The 16379-nt window shown below is 59.5% G+C and overlaps 1 protein-coding gene across 2 annotated transcripts in view; it reads right to left on the reverse strand.

The window, feature by feature from the left end:
* Positions 1-16379, reverse strand: part of VAV2 (vav guanine nucleotide exchange factor 2) — a 189893-nt gene that overhangs the window by 173077 nt on the left and 437 nt on the right. The gene's annotated exons all lie outside the window — the stretch shown is intronic.

Consider the following 16379-nt stretch of genomic DNA (forward strand, 5'->3'; position numbering starts at 1 on the left):
CACACACACACACACACACACACACACACACACACACACACACACACACACACACACACACGAGGGCCGAGGAGGTGAGGTTTACAGCCCGGATTTACTGACTCGGTTATTCACTCCAGACAAGGCATGTGTCCTCCACGGTCCACCCCTCAGCTCCGGCCACGGGAACAACCAGGAAGCGCACTGCCCCCATGTGACCCTTCAACGGGTCATCCCCAAGTGCTCCAGCCTCCCTGAAGTGCTGGGGGCGGCGGGCGAGGATGCTCCAGGAACCTTGCGTCATCAGCCAACTCACGGAAACCGAGATGCTCCCAGACACCACAGAAAACCCACGTTGCTCCAGGAAGCAGACGCTGTGTCCACATGCTGGTTCCTGGAGATGGTCGCAGCTCCCGGGACACCCCTCCTTAAGAAGTGTTGGAAGAGGGAGCTTGTCAACCAGAACACAGAGACTCACGCAGCCAGGGGCTCGGTGGCTCCCGCCAAGAGGATTCCACACGCACAGATCCTGCGCTTCCCCTCCAGACGCCCAGAGGCAGGCGGCCCTTCAGGGACCTCAGACACCCCAGAGCCCTCCTCCCTTCCACCCCTGGAGGCACCTGGGGCAGAAATGATGGCCCCATTTTACAGGTGAGCCAACTGAGACCCAGGCACAAAGCAAGTGGCCCAAGATCTCCCGTGCTCCCTGGGCCCGTCTTCCCTCATCACCTCCAGGAAGGCACGTGGAAGGCATGTGGGTCACAGGAGGTTAGGACAAGTCCCTTCTGCATACGGAGCTAGAGGCCACCACCTGTCGGGTGTCGGGCCCTGCCTGGTCTGGAGCTAGCAGGCCCTGGGCATCATCTCCCTTCAGCCTCACAACCCATCTGTGGAGGAGGAAGTGGTGTCACCCCAAGAAACTCGGAGACAGCAAGAAACTTGCCAAAGTCATACATCAGGTAATAACGGCCCTCAGGTGCCTGCGAACACCTGGCTTCCTCCCACGCCCCCGGCTGGGGACTGTCACCCGAGCATCCCTGCCTACGACCCAACTCTCCAGGTGCACCAGCCCCTGAGGCCATGAGCAGTGGGCAGCAGTGCAGAAAATCCCCCAGTTCCATTTTACAGATAGGAAAGAGACCCAGAGAAGCTGACTGGGTTCAGCTCACCAGAGCAGGAAAATGTGCCCAAAGAAACACAATCCAACCATCGGTTAAGGGCCCCAGGTGTCCCATCAAGAGCAGGCCCCTCATCCCCTGGGACCCCAGGGACGGTCCCAGCCCATGGCTGGTGAGACTCACCCAACCCATCAGCACCCACATCAGTGTGCCCCCCTGCAGAGCAAGGCCGATGCAGGACGTCCCCAGTCATTGGGGCGAGCGTCAAGTTCCCACTTGGCTTCTGCAGAGAAACGGCAGCCAGGCCGAGAGGACCGGCAATCCAGGAGGAAAATAAGAAAGCAGGAAACAGGCTCAGAGCCAGCGGCTGACCCAGACCTGGCCTGGCCTGAGATTGGTAAGCCAGGAACGGGGGCTGGGAAGTTGTCGACTTGTTCTAGAACGTCTCCCCTCCCCTCCCCCACCTGGCTGACTCCTACTCCTTGTTCAAGGCTCAGCTAAAAGGTTACTTCGTGCAGAAAAGTTCCCTGACTCCGCCTAGCCTGGGGAGCGCCCCATACCACCATAGCACTGGCTCTCCAACCCACCTGACATGGAGCCCCAAGCAGTGATGGAGCGCCACGCTTTCCCCCCGGCCTCCTCCTCCAAACCCTGTTAGGTCATTCATAACTGTTATCAGAAACCAGCCATTCGCGGTGGTTAAGAATCCGCCTGCCAATGCAGGGGACACGGGTTCGAGCCCTGGTCCGGGAAGATCCCACATGCCACGGAGCAACTAAGCCCGTGCGCCACAACTACTGAGCCTGCGCTCTAGAGCCCGCGAGCCACAGCTGCTGAGCCCGTGTGCCACAACTACTGAAGCCCGCGCGCCTAGAGCCCGTGCTCCAAAACAAGAGAAGCCACCACAATGAGAAGCCCACGCACCGCAACCAAGAGTAGCTCCCACTCGCAGCAACTAGAGAAAGCCCGTGTGCAGCAACAAAGACCCAACGCAGCCAAAAATAAATAAATACATAAATCTATTCAAAAAAAAAAGAAAAGAAGAAAGAAACCAGCCCTTGCTACTGCCCATACACACAGGGGGCCCAGTCCATCTCCAGGCCCTCTGCCAACAGCGACTCAGATGAAAGCTCCCTGGGCCGTTTCCTAGAGCCGAGAGAGGAAAGGTCTCATGTCATCATCTCCCACCTAGGATGAAGAGCCACTTTCCTTTAGCAGCTGCAGGCACCCCACTGACGTCCCCCAGGGCTCGCCACTCTGGGGCCTGCCCCAGCACTGCCCTCTGTGCCCGAGGCTGCTGCCCGGCCCGGGACCCAGGAGCGATGACAGAAACCCCGGGTTCCCCTCCCTCGGGCCGTGCCCCTCGAGGACCGTCTTGCCCCCAGCGCTCAGCACCCACGGCAGGAAGCTGCTGGAGGAGGAGGGCCTCGGCCTCCGTCCCTCCCTCCCTGGCCTCACTGGCTCACCTCCCGTCTCGGGGTCTGCTCCCCGGGGCCCAGCCTGAGACCCTTACACTGGGGGGTGGCTGGGGGGGGGGCGGTAAAATGGGCCGGACATCGGGCAGAGCCTGCCACTCACACAGGCTTGTTCAACTTTCAGAACAGTGTGGTGAGGACCCTTACCGTCAACGTCAGCACCTCCAGTTTACAGAGGAAGGAAAGTAAGTTCCCCAGCATCACATTACAGATCAGTGACAGACACCGAAGTCCATGCTCTCGCTTCCCTGTCCTGCCTGGAGTGGCCAGAGAAGCCCACGCGGGCCTGACTCACCTGCCGGCGCTGCGGGCCAGCACTTCTAAGAGCCCATGAAAGTGTCTTAGATCGAAGACAATATTTAAATACTTAGATATTTAAATACACTATTCGTACATTTGCCTTTACACCAATGCAGGCGTCAAATGTGACTTGACATTCCTTATGGAGGAAGAACACGGGGGCAGGTGTCTGGGCCACTGGGGTCCCAGGCCACAGAGCTGCTCGAATTCCTCATGCAGTTCTCCCAGTCCCACAAGGGCGGCGCTACTTTTTTATTCCGGTAAAGTTCACATAACATAGGGAATTCCCTGGCGGTCCAGTGGTTAGGACTCAGTGCTTTCACTGCCATGGCCCGGGTTCAATCCCTGGTCGGGGAACTAAAAATCCCATAAGCTGCGCGGTGCAGACCAAAAAATAAATAAATAAAGTACACATAACGTGAAATTTAGCACATTCCCCATGTTGTGCAACCACCTCCACTATCTAGTTCCAGAACTTTCCATCACCCCTAACAGACCCCGTACCCGTTAGCAGTTGCTCCGCCCTTTTCCCCCCAACCCCCCCGACAGCCACCGACCTGCTTTCTGCCTCTGTGGATTTGCCTATCCTGGTCACTTCATATAAATGGAATCGTGTAACACTTGTCCCTTTGGGTCTGGCTTCCTTTCACTCAGCGTAACGTTTTCAAGGTTCATCCATGTTGCAGGATGTCAGTGCTGCGTTCCTTTTTATGGCTGATAATATCCCATTGTCTGGATAGACCACATGTTGTTTATCCATCACCCGCTGAGGAAGATACTATTTTTATCCCAGTCCTACAGAGGAGGAAACTGAGGCTCCGTGAAGGTCAAGCTCCAGGGCCCACAGTGGTCAGTGGCAAAGCCAGGGCTCCAGCCCTTGGCCCTAACCACACAGACTGTGCCCGGACATCACAAGAGATGGGGGCGTCTGGTCCCTCTAAGCTAGGAACACAGAGGCCCAGAGGGGAGGGGGAATGCGGCAGGTGGGAGGAGGCCGAGGGAAGCCAGGGAACCCATCCATCTGCAGGCCCGGGTCACACCCCGATGCCTTGCCTCCCTCCTGCTTCCTCTGAGCCCTGGGGTGAAAAAAAACAAAACCGCTTCAGGTGGAGAGAGACCTCTGGCATCCAGATGGGTGCTCAGGTGCTAAGAATCCGTATGTGTGAGTAACCGGTCGTGTATAGAGGAAAACAGCTCGGATCTGAAAGGTACCTTGTCTCTCACCAAAATGACTATTGGGTGTTTCTCTCTCCTGTCCCGGCAGCCAGATAAGCTGGGCGAGGCGGGGAGGAAAACACAGATGCCCAGTCTCTGGGGTGGAGGGTAGATTAAGGATTCGAGGAGCTTAAGGGCAAGGGAGGGAGGGTCTCAGGATGTGCCTGTCATAAGCTTAAGGGACCAGAACCTTCCACCACCCCAGGGGTACCTGGAGGCAGGGCGTGAACAGACTAAACCTCTCCAGCTGCCCCGTGCGCCAGGGACCGGGACCCAGACACCCCTCATGCAGCTGAAAGGTGGGACAGTCCATGCTGCACCTACAACCACTGTCCCAGGGGGCACCTCCCCATTCCTGGAGGGACACGGAGGCCAGGCGCGGAGCCCCGCCTCCCCTACCAGGCCAAACCTGGCAGAAACACTGCCGCCAACCAGAGCCAACCCCGAGGGGAGGAAAGCAAAACATGTGCCTTGGACTCTGGCGTCAGGAAGGCCAGGGAGAGCCCAGGTCCAGCCTCTCGCAGCTGCATGGCCCCGGCAGGTGGCTTAGAGACTCAGGGCCTCAGCCGCCAACAGGGCCGCGCTGGCCCCTCACCGCGGAGCTGGGGTCGTCCACGCGCTCAGCACGGTGCCTGCACCCCCCTCCCCTGACGGCATCCTACATTTGTGAGACAAATATGACCATCAAGCGAATGTGGATGAAAGCTGGAAATGTGTGGACGGTACATTTAGGAGAGAGGCCGGGCAGAGGCAGGGCTGGGGCGGGGGCGGGTGGGGGGGGGGTGGCGGTGAGGCATGTGGAGCAGAGAAACATCTGGAACCCGAAGCTGCCCACCTGCCAGGTGACTCCGGTCCTGGCGACGGCCCCCCAGCACCCGACCCTGCCGCCCTCCACATCCTGGGAGACAACTCTCCTGCCGTAGCCATGAAGCCCCCAGCAGAGCGGATGAACTTGGCAGGTGGCAGTGGGGCAGCATCTCAGAAAGTCCTCTGACAGCACAAGACAGACAAGTGCCCCCCACTCCGCACAGACGACAACCAGGCCTCGGGGGGGGGGGGCCCCGGGGGGGGTGGGGTTGACCAGGGGGTGCCGGGTGGGGAGGGTATCCAGTGGAGGGGAGCCCCCCAAAATATGGAGACTTTGTAGAGAACAGACTGGCCATGCAGGGAGCGGATGGCTGAGGGCTGTGGTCTGCCCACTTCCAGCAGGAGGCCATGGGCCAGGCTCGCCCCCCCCAGGACTTGGGTGTCCTCCTCTGTAACAGGACCACAGTGGTACTCGCCTCTTGCAGGGAGGTAATGACAGTACCTGTCAGCAGTAAATGAGGTTGTGTCCCTACCTTGCAGGGAGCCCCATCCCTGGTTCAGTGGCCCGGGGTTGTTCCCCACTGGTTGAGGTTTCCCAGTTGTGCGTGCAGCCCCGGTGACATAGGAGGGGGTGATTCCAGGAGCCCCACAGACTCCCTTCTGCAAAATCTCCCTCAGTTTCCTGGAGGAGAGGCTCACACTCCCTAACCCTTTATAACGAAGCACTGTGGCAGGCAACGATATAGCCAGATAGATTCTGTTAGCACTGTTTTATTTTAATTGTAATTTATCTTTACTTTTATCTTCTATTTATGGCATGGGATCTTAATTTTCCACTTACAGTAATCATATAAAGTTCCCGGATAGCCTCACTTATTTAGGTGAGAATAGTGAATTTGTTTAAAGAAAAATATCAAATAATACAATGATTCAGATTGAGTAGAACGTAGCGAAGGTCATACCTGAAGGGCTGGGTCAAGACCGGGAGCCACGGGTAGAGTTTTGCACTCTCGTTAGTCAGGAGACCCGGTTGGTACTCGTTTTGTTAAGTTTGCCCCAAAGGTGGTGACGAGTTTGGCAGGAGGGGTTCAGGCACTTGGTGCTGTGTCTGTGCTGAGAGCATCTTCTGGGACTCCCCCTCCTCCAACAGCCCTGCAGGCTTGGGGCTGACGTGACCCCCATTTTAAGGTGAGGAAGCTGATCAGAGAGGGCCAGTGATGTGTTCAAGGTCACACAGCCAGTGAGCTGTGGAATGGGCCTGACTTCACCTCACATGGTGAGAGGTCTAGCGCCGGTGGAGTCACTTCTGGTTACTCAGTCCTAGTCGTTTGGAAGGAGAAGGGTGTGGAGAAATGGGAGTGTGTTGTGGAGGGAAGGGGCTGGGGGACAGCGAGGGGCCCAAGAGTCTGGACAGTGTGTATGGGCCTTGGAAGGAACAGCCACTCAAGGTCACCAGGTGAGCCTGGAACCCAGGGACCCTGCCTTTGCTGGATGTGCTGTCCACTGCGCCACTCCATTCTGCAGGGGTCTCCTTTGACCAGGCGGCCCCCTCCCCTTTGCAACCTCTCGGGCACACAGTGGTATCGAAGGAGACACTTCAGGGTGGGGGTGGCGGTATGTGGAGGGAGAGGCTGCTGTGTGGACACACGTGGGTGGCCCTAGAGGGCTGCTGGGCACCCAGGTCTGGCTCTTGGTCTCAGAGCAGAGCTTTGGCTCCCTTTTCCCCACTCATCCCGACGCATCCTCTGCACGCCGGTCATGGGAGGGGCTGCGGGGGGGGGTACTTTCCTGGGTAGGGGGCTCTGAGGAATGGGCTGGCAGCGTGGGGGGAGCACTGGGGTGGTAGTTGGGAGAGGGGGGGGGGGGCCTCGGGAGTGGGCCCCATCCCTGGAAAGGCCCGGAGGCTACCGAGCCCACGGAGGGATGGGAGGCCCGGCGGCCGGCAGCCGGGCCCCCTGCCTGCCTGGACCAGCTCTCACCGGACACCATGTGTACACGCTGCCTTTCAAACCAAAAGCACGAAACAAAACAAACTGACAGGAGCATTTACAGCCTAAAGTTTAAGTTGGCTAAGGGGAATGAGGAGTAGGTGTGTTAAAAATAAGTGTTTTAGGGCTTCCCTGGTGGCGCAGTGGTTGAGAGTCCGCCTGCCGATGCAGGGGACACGGGTTCGTGCCCCGGTCCGGGAAGATCCCACATGCCACGAAGCAGCTGGGCCCGTGAGCCATGGCCGCTGAGCCTGCGCGTCCGGAGCCTGTGCTCTGCAGCGAGAGAGGCCACAGCAGTGAGAGGCCCGCATACCACCAATAAATAAATAAATAAATAAAAATAAGTGTTTTAATCCTTATATAAACTCTGCAGAGATGACAAACAATCCCCACAAAACAGAAATGTCGTGCGTTTCTAGCAATACTTAAGCTTCCAAAGGCAGGGAGCCTCGCTTGGGGGCTACCCCCGTTCCCCCATCCTGGCCAGCAGGCACCCACAGCACGGCCCTGCCCCCTCTGCAGCCGTACATTGTTATTCCTGTTTACCATTTGGGTCCAGAAACCAAAACAGTCACAGCAGCCACAGGATGCTGACCGGAGTGCCCCCGGAAAGCATGGAGCCTCAGAGGACCAAGAACGCGGCCAGAGCAGAGGGTCAGGGGGCCCCTCCCGGCCAAGCCTGAAGCTTCCCCGGCTGAGCGGGGCAAGGGGTTCATCCCACACACGCGCGGTGCCGGCTCCTGATCCGGCATAGAAGCAGGTCTGCAGGGCCTGCCATACCTGCGCCCCTGCCCTGACCTCTCTCCCGGGTCAAGCTCAGGGGCAGGTGCTAAGGGAGGGGCATCTACAGGGAGAAGCAGAGCCCCAGGCTTCAAAGGGCTGGGCCGCCCAGGGTGAGGAGGGGTGGGCAACACCCACTGAGCACACATCACCTCCAGATGCTGGGCCGAGAGCTCTGGGTCCCCTCTGTCGGCTCTGTCTTCAGCCAACCCCCAGGAGGTGGCTGTCAGAAACCCCCTTTCACAGCAGAGGAAACAGGGGCCGGGGCAGGGGTGGTGCACAGCACACAGCCGAGAAGTGGCGACCAGGATTTGAACCCAGGTCCGAGGGGGTACAGCGCTACACCCGTCTCCACCCCAGGGACGAGTCAGCGGCCGCCCCACTGCCCAGCAGCACACGAGGCCAGGCGCAAGGTGGGAAATGGGTCCGGTGCTGCCCCCAGACGGCTCGGCCAGAATGAGCGGCCCAGGACCCCTGGGTGGTAGAGATGCGAATCGGGAACAGGACGGAGGATGTGGACGGGGCAGGAGGAAACAAGGATGCCACGCTCTGCGGCCCGAACTTGAAGTGGGAGCCACAGCTGCTCACAACCGGACGGCACGGAGCTGGCCTGGCCCCGTGGCTGGGCCTTGGGCACACAAGGAACCCCCAGAGACCGCGGCCTCGGGCAGCCACCCCCCACTGGGGGGCTGAACTTCACTTACAGGCCAGGCGCCCCATTCCAGCTCAGAGCTGAGACAGCACCCGAGGGGAGCAGGTGCAGGAAGCAGGCTGCAGAGGGGCCCCTCCGGCACGTCCTCAGGGAGCCTGCCTGGGCTTCCTGAGCCCAGCCACCAGCCTTCTGCCCGCTGTCTTTCTCTGCATCTTTCTCTCCATCGTAATTCTTCACGAATCCCTTATTCTGTCTCCCCTCCAGAAGGTCAGACAAAGGTCAGGGGTCTCTGCGTCTTCTGCCCAAGGCCCGTAGGCAGATGGGACTTTGAGTAAATGATGGAGTGACCGTCCCCCAGCCACCTGGGAGCAGGTGAGGGGAAGGCCGAGCCAGCCAGCCCGGCCATGTCTGGACTCAGGCCCTGCGTGGCCCCCCAACCTGCTCACCCTCGGAGGACCGTGCCAAGGCTGTTTTGCTGGCAAAGGGAGGAGCAAAGTGAAGGGCACTCCAGGCTCCAAGAGACCTGGGCGGCTTGGCGAGAGGCCTCGGCCCCCACGCAGCTGTGCGCCCCCAGGCCAGCCTGTCACCTCGCCATTGACGGGGGGCACGGCCGCCCAACCCAGTGCCTCACAGGGTCTCCCGAGGCCCAGGGGAGGCGCCCTGGCTGGGCTGCCAGGGAACAAAGTTTGTCAGGACAGGGCATGGCCAGGCAGCAGCGATCTGCCTGGGGGGCAGAGTGGGAACTCCCCTACCCCAGCTTCTGCCCCCAAAGAGCCCCATCCCAGCAGCAACCACCCATCTCCAACCTTTAGTTACCTAAAGGTGTCCAGTTTTCACTACCAGCTCAAGTGCCACCTCCTCCATGAAGCCCTCCGAGGTCTCTGCCCCCAGGGATCCAAACATCCGCACCTGCTGGGGACCAGCACAGCCCCGCACGGGACAGCAAGTCCTGCCCCATCCAGCCCAGGAGCTCCACGGAAGGAAGCGGCAGAGACCCCTTCTGGCAGGAGTCCCCGGTCACCCCCAGAGGAAGGGGCAGGGCTGCGGTCCACCAACCCTGGGCCCCTCCACTCCTGGGCCAAGGATCCTCCATCCTTCCCCTCACCCCTCCCCCTACCTGGGGCTGAGTGGGAGGGGCTTAGGGGCTAGGAGGAGGGAGAGGCAAGCCCCGGCCCCGCCCCCCGCCCCCGGCATCCCACGATGCTCTGCAGCAGCTGGGCCGCCAGAGGCAAGGTGAGGCCAGGTGGACTGGGGAAGGCAGCTGGCCCAAGAGGCAGGCGGCGAGCCAGGGCCAGGGTCCAGCCAGCAGAAGCAAGCCGGCCAGCCGGGCGTGGGGTGGAGGTGCAGTGTTCTGACACTTAGCGGGCCTGGTGGGAGGCCCACGCAGGTGTCCACCGTCACCCCCTTTCCAGGCAGGGAGAGCGTGGCTCAGCCAGGCCAGTGACACGTCAGCACCAGGATTCTCACGGCAGGCGAGTGGCCGAGTGTGGCCCCCTCCACTGCCATTTCAGGCAGCTCATCGGGCTGAGAACAGAGCCTCAGCCACATGCGCTCCGGGGACGAGAGGAGGTCATCCCCACGGGGTTCAGCACGTTTTCTGGCACCAGGGAAGCGGTGAGGAAGCTTTGTTCCATGCATCACTTCCTGTCTGAGGAGCCCATGCCAAGGGCTCTGGATACAAATGGAGACACGATTGCCAAGCACGATGGGAACAGGGAGGGGGGAGCCCCGGGGACCAGGGCACCTTCGCAGGCCCCGGGAAGGGCTCTGAGCAGACAAGCGGCAGCGAACCGGCCCACTGCCTGGTTTTACCCAGCCTACAAGCTAAGAAAGGTGTTTACATTTTTAAGTGGCTGGGGAGAAAAAGAACAGTATTTCGTGACATGTGGAAAGTATATGCAATTCAAGCGTCATTCTCCACGAATACATGTTGGTGCACAGCCCCTCGCTCGTTCACAGATCATCAGTGCTGCCTCAGCACGACGAGGGCCGAGGTGTGTACCCGTGACAGGACCGTCTGGCCCACGGGGCCTGAAATATTTACTGCCTGGCCCTCGACAGAAAACGTCTGCCCACCCCTGCCCTGGGAGGGGGTGGTGGCTGCCGGCTGGGCGCCAGGGGAGCAGCAGTTGGATTCAAGGGGCAGTCGGGAGGGAGGTCCACCTGGCGGGGTCTCAGCAGTAGGGCTGCAGGGCGTCTTCCCAGCAGCACCGCCCTGTCCTGGGAAGATGCAGCCACAGACATGGCCTGGACACGGGGACAGGAGGCAGGGGCCGGAGGGCACCGCCCTGCCAGGGAGGCGACATCCCCGGTCACGTGGACCTCATGGCAGCAACGGGCTGACATGAGGCACCGGGGGGGCGGGGTCACCTTGTGCCTACTCACCCTTGTCAGGCCCTGGGCCCACGCACAGCGGGGCCCCCATTCCCGGCACGGAGACGCCCCATTTCCAGGGCCCAGACTACAGACAGATGACGGTCGTCCCTCACAACGGACTCCCCACCCAACACGGCATTCTTTGCCGTCTCACCCCGGCAGCCCACGCCAAAGCCAGGTTTCTGTCATCAGCACACGTGGCATAAACAAACCACGTTCCACCAACGCCAGCTTGCGCCCACCCATGACCTAGGCAGGCGATGCCCGACGGCCTTCCCTGCCAACTCCAGACCCAAGCCTTGGACCCTGCCCCACACAGCCCTGCAAGTGACCCTCCAGTCAGCAGGTCGGCGCTAAAGACGAGACCCCTGGTCCACTGGCCTCTGCTCTCCCCTCCCCCATCCCCATCCCCTGCTGCACAAACTGGGTGCCACGAACCCTGCCGCCTGGAAATGCTAATATTCGGGAAATCAGCGTCTCTCAACCTTCTTGTCAGTATCATCCCCCCTAAGGAGCCTTTCCAGGCATTGTCTTAATCGCCCTCCCCACATGAAATTTTAATACCACAGATGTATTGTACATCTGCACTGTACAGTTCTTTTCTCTGGGTACATCTGTGTTTGATGCATAAAAAGAATATGATTTCTTCACCCCCACAGATCTGATTTCTGCCCCCTTGGTCATGGATTACATAAAATGTATTATTAGAATTAACATTACACAGTTCTTTTCACTTTTTTAATATGACCACCGGGAATTTTAAGAGACAGACGCAGCTCACACATTTTCTGCTTGACACCACTGATACAGACAGAAGTACAAATGTGAACACGTGCAGCACACAGATGGGGACACACACACACACGCCTGTGTTAACTCAGAGGTGCGCACTGCCCAGGTCTCAGCGCTGAGACACCCCAGCACAGGTGCGCCTGCACCCAGGTCGTGGTTTCGACATACGCCTCTGCCCTGCGGACCCGGAGCTCCTTCCACAAACGGCTGATTCCGGAGCTGGACAAAATAAAATACAAGATGAGCTCAGGTATCTTGTGCCAGGAAGGAGACAGAGCTCACAAAGTGATGGGAACGTGTCAAAAAAGACACCCGGAAGCAGCTTGAGGCAGCTGCCACTGGTCAAACCTGAGACCATCTGAGCGTCAAAATAGTGACGTTAACAGATGAGAGTCCGTGGAATAGGATAGGAAACCGCAGTCCACAGTGGTAGACAGAGAGAGGGAGGGGAGGAAAAGAGGAGAGGGAGGGAGGACTGACCCTGTCCCTGTCTCAAAGCACCTTCTCAAGAATATTCGTGACCTACAAAGGGGGATCAGAGGACCTTCGCGGCGGAGCCGTCCGGCAAACAGCGCCGGCGTCAAGTGATTAAAGCCAACACCCCCAGCAAGGGGACGCTGGGAAACCACATGCCACCTGCTAGACAGGATGCCAGGAGAAGGCAACAGCATGGTCACTCCACCCGCTCCAGGTGCAAAGCCTGAATCCAACGCAAGGCAACGGCAGATGAACCCAAAGGGAGGGACATTCTGCAGCGAAAGGGGCCTGCCACCTTCAAAAGCATCCAGGTCAGGAAAGTCAAGGTGAGGCAGAGGGGCCGTCCCAGCCCCCAGGTGGACCATTTGCTGAAATGGGCATTTGTGGAGACACGCTTGGAATCTCAAGTGGATTCTAAGGTGGCACCATCCCCGCTGTTTTCCGGGTTCAGGCAGCTGCTCTGTGGCTGCAGAGGGGAACTTCTTCTGTAGGAAACATGTGAGGGTGCAGGGCACCAACTTACTCTCGAGCGTCAGATATGTTCACACTTAAAACAAAACCTGGGGCTTCCCTGGTGGCGCAGTGGTTAAGAATCCACCTGCCAGCGCAGGGGACATGGGTTCGAGCCCTGGTCCGGAAAGATCCCACATGCCGCGAAGAAACTAAGCCTGTGTGCCACAACTACTGAGCCTGCACTCTACTGAAGCCCGTGTGCCACAACTACTGAAGCCCGCGTGCCTGGAGCCTGTGCTCCGTAACAAGAGAAGCCACCGCAATGAGCAGCCCTCAACAACTAGAGAAAGTCCGCGCACAGCCACGGAAGGCTCAAAGCAGCCAATAAATAAATAAATAAACAAAATCTAAAAAAAACAAAACCTGACTTGAAAAGAAAAGGCGTCCTAGTTTCCGCTGGAATCGGCCTCCGTGTCCCTGCTCCCTGGCAGCCCAGGTATCACACCCCTTGGCCTTGGGAACCGCGTCCCCCTGCCTGCACTTGGGAGCTCTCAGGACACTTTAAAGGCCACTTCCTCATCCACAGGCACCTCAACAACCTGCTGTGTGTCCTGCTCACCTGAAAGCATCTCGGAGCAGGGACTGGGCCCTTGCCTGGCAGCGCAGGGGCTCGCAATTATTCCTCGAAGGAAGGACCGGAATGACACAGCAGCAAAGGGAGGCCTGGCTCGGCAGGACCCGGAGACCCCTTGGGAGGGCTCACACCAGTCCGAAGGGGGAGGGATTCACTGTCCTGGGTTCAGGACAGTGAGCTACGAGTGTGGCTCCAAGGGATGCTTGTTTACTAAAGCAAAGTGTGGAAAACGCTGGGTTAGAGGCACATACCCGGTACCCGGCAGTGGGGGGGGTGGGGGGTCAAGAGCCAGGCTCGCAACGCTTCAGGATGGGAGAAGTGAAATCTGAGGAGGCTTCCTAGTGGAGGCAGCCACTAGACTAGCTCCTACAGGAAGAACCAGGACAAAAGGAGGGGAAGTCTTCCAGCATGGGCCCGGCACACGATGGACCCTGATGGAAAAGTCTTAGGGGAGGGGGGCGCAGGCTGGAACGTCGGCACAAGGCAGGGACGGGAAGGACTTGAAGCTGGAGGTGTGGGCATGGGGGAGCTCTCTCTGCCGTGTCCCTGCAGACGGGCTTCCCAGCCTTGTTCTATGGAGAGGAGGCCTGCCGGGGTGGGGGGCAAGAGGCTGGGCGGGTGGTGCCCTAAAGATTCAGACTGCAGACCAAACGCAAGGGCCGTCTGCTGGCATCAGCAACCTCAGGACCTCATAACTGAAGCTGTTCCAGACACACGCGGTCTCTTATTAGGATCAGCAGATTTGGCCATGCCTAATTACTTTAATTAAACCCAACGTGGCTGCCAGGCATTTTGGATAAAAAAAATAAAGCACACCCGACCAGATCCAGAAGGGCAGGACAAGGGGCAACTTGGATCTGCCTGTGAACCCTTCCTAGTACCTGGCTCTATACACAGCAGATGCCCAGTAAGTGCACATGGCTATTATGCGCCTTTGGGGCCAAAAACCCAGCTGAGATCCACGCAGCAAACGGGAGGGGCACTCGAAGCGCGATACTTGGAAAACAGGATGTCACCTGTCACAGGAGAAGCCAGAGTGGCATTCTGGAACGAGGGGACGTCAGGCAAGGCCTCTGAGCTGGACGGGTCCACGTAAGGGCACATGTACAGGCACACAGTGACAGCAGGAAGATGGAAGGGCCCTGCCCACTTGCCAGCAAAGTATCCAGATCCCCCAGGAAACAGGCACGCACTCCCCACCCCATCCATCCCATGGAAACAGACACACACCGTGAACACCCTGAGAAGCGGGCCAGGAACATCCATCAGAAAATCAGCAAGACAGCAGAGGGAAGCCTTCTGAAATCAGTCCTGGAAGGGAGACCTAAGTCCAGGTTTTAGTTTTACCACTTACTACCTGTGTGATGTGGGGTAAGTCAATTGACCTCTCTGAGCTGTAGCTGTCTCATTCATGAAACAGGGGTGACATATGCCTCCCAGAATCATGACTAGCTCAGGGCAGGGCGGGTAAGAAAAGGCAGCTGTGATTTTTCTTGTGATGCCACCACCATGGACCGAGAGGACCACGTCGTCTCCCCTCCACCATGGAGGGAAGCTCCCCAGACAGCAAAGAACAGCCACGCAGACAGACCACCGTGGTCCTCTCCTAAACCCTGCACAGCCATACACGGTCAAGAGAATTGTTTCTTTAATCGTGAATACACAGATGGGGCCATCCACCTTAACCCAGCCATCCCTGTGCCAGCAAGAGACACACAAAGATGGGTGTGACCAGCCCCACCCTCCGTGAGAGGACAGGCAGGGGAGACCAGCCCTCAGCCACAAGGGGCCACACCTGCCCAGATAAGATCTCTAACGTTCATCCAGCACAGCACTAAGGATGTTCTCTACCCTCCCCTCACGAGTCCTCACAACCTGGCTATGAGGCAGCCACTAGTACTGTCCTCATTACATAGATTGGGAAGCTGAGGCCCCCAAAGCGGTCACTACAGGGAGGTGACAGTGCCAGGTTTCAATAAGAGCACATGGCCATGAAGACACAGACACTCACCCATCAGGGTCTCCCTACCGCCCAGCCCCCCGACACCCCTTCACCAGGGCTGGAGCAGGGGGGCTCAAGGAGACTGTGCCGTGTCAGCGTTGCTGGCCCAAGGATGGCTCCAGGGACCCCAGGAAGCGCAGGGGCTGAGCCAGGCCACCTACCACAGCCAGCGCGCCCTCTCCCCCTTCCTGGCCAAACACAGCTGGGAGGAGCAGCTCCAGGACCCAGCCAACGCCCCCAGCCACCCCCGGCCGTGCCCTGGGCCCCAGCCTCTCTGCCAGTCATCCAGGAGCCAGCAAGCCTGGGCAGCCCCTGCAGTTCACAGCCAAAGGCAGACACTCCCGCTCAAGGCCCAGCTCTGCCCTCAGCAGCTCCAACACCCTCAGTTCCCCCAGCTGTAAAATGGGGTAAGTACGTCCCAGCCCCCAGGGGGGTGAGGGCAGAGGAGAGGACTGGACCTGAGGGCACCCAGCCCCAGGAACTTGGGCTACTTAGCACTGAGAGGGCCCAGGATGGTTCTGGCTTCAGTGGGGCCTGGGGACCAGACGGCAGGCCAGGGCTCCCTCCCCGGGCCGTGCACTTCCCGTGGAGTGGGAGGGTGGCCCCCTGCCCCCTGCCCCCATCCCCTCAAGCCTATTCTTGGTCAGCGGCCACCCCCATCCTCCCTGAAGCGGGGGATGCCCCCATCTCCTTGGAAACGTGGTCACAGCCAAAGGGGCAGAGGCCAGGCAGTCCAGCCTGGAAAAGCAGTGACTCACTCCATCCCCCCTCCCCCGAGCCTGTTTCAGCTGTCACACTGGCTTGTGAAGGCCAGAGGGTCACAGAAGAAGGGGCTGTGGGGTGAGCAGGAAGGTTGCTCCTGGGCAGTGCTGGCCAGACCTGGGGTGGCCCCTGCCCCCGCTGGGCACCCAGGGCCCCTTCTGGGGTTCTGGGGTGGGGGTTGCGGAACCCGGGGGGGTGGGCAGGACAGCAGCCTCCACTCTGCTTAAGTCTTAGCCAAGTTCCCTCTAAGGGGCCAAGAAAGGCAGCGCCTGCCAGCCAAGCAGACATTTTCCTGGCTGCCCGGCAGCCACATGCGCCTCGGCCGCGACAAAGGCCACACTTGAGGGTACAGGGGAAGCATGAGGGGCTCCTGTTCCCACCAAGTCGCGCGACCCTGGGGGACTGGCGCTGCTTGCCCCCCCCCAAAGGGTTCTGGAGGAGGCTGAGGCCGGAGAGGGGGCGGTGCCCCCAGCCCAGCCGCTCCCTTGCAGACCAGGGCTCCCGGCTCCCCGCCCCACCGGGCCCCTCCCGCCGCGCCCCGAGCCCCTGTCTTCCAGGGCGTCCAGCCA

This window comes from Lipotes vexillifer, unplaced genomic scaffold (genome assembly GCF_000442215.2).
Source record: "Lipotes vexillifer unplaced genomic scaffold, Lipotes_vexillifer_v1.1 scaffold149, whole genome shotgun sequence".
In the NCBI taxonomy this organism is placed as follows: Eukaryota; Metazoa; Chordata; class Mammalia; order Artiodactyla; family Lipotidae; genus Lipotes; species Lipotes vexillifer.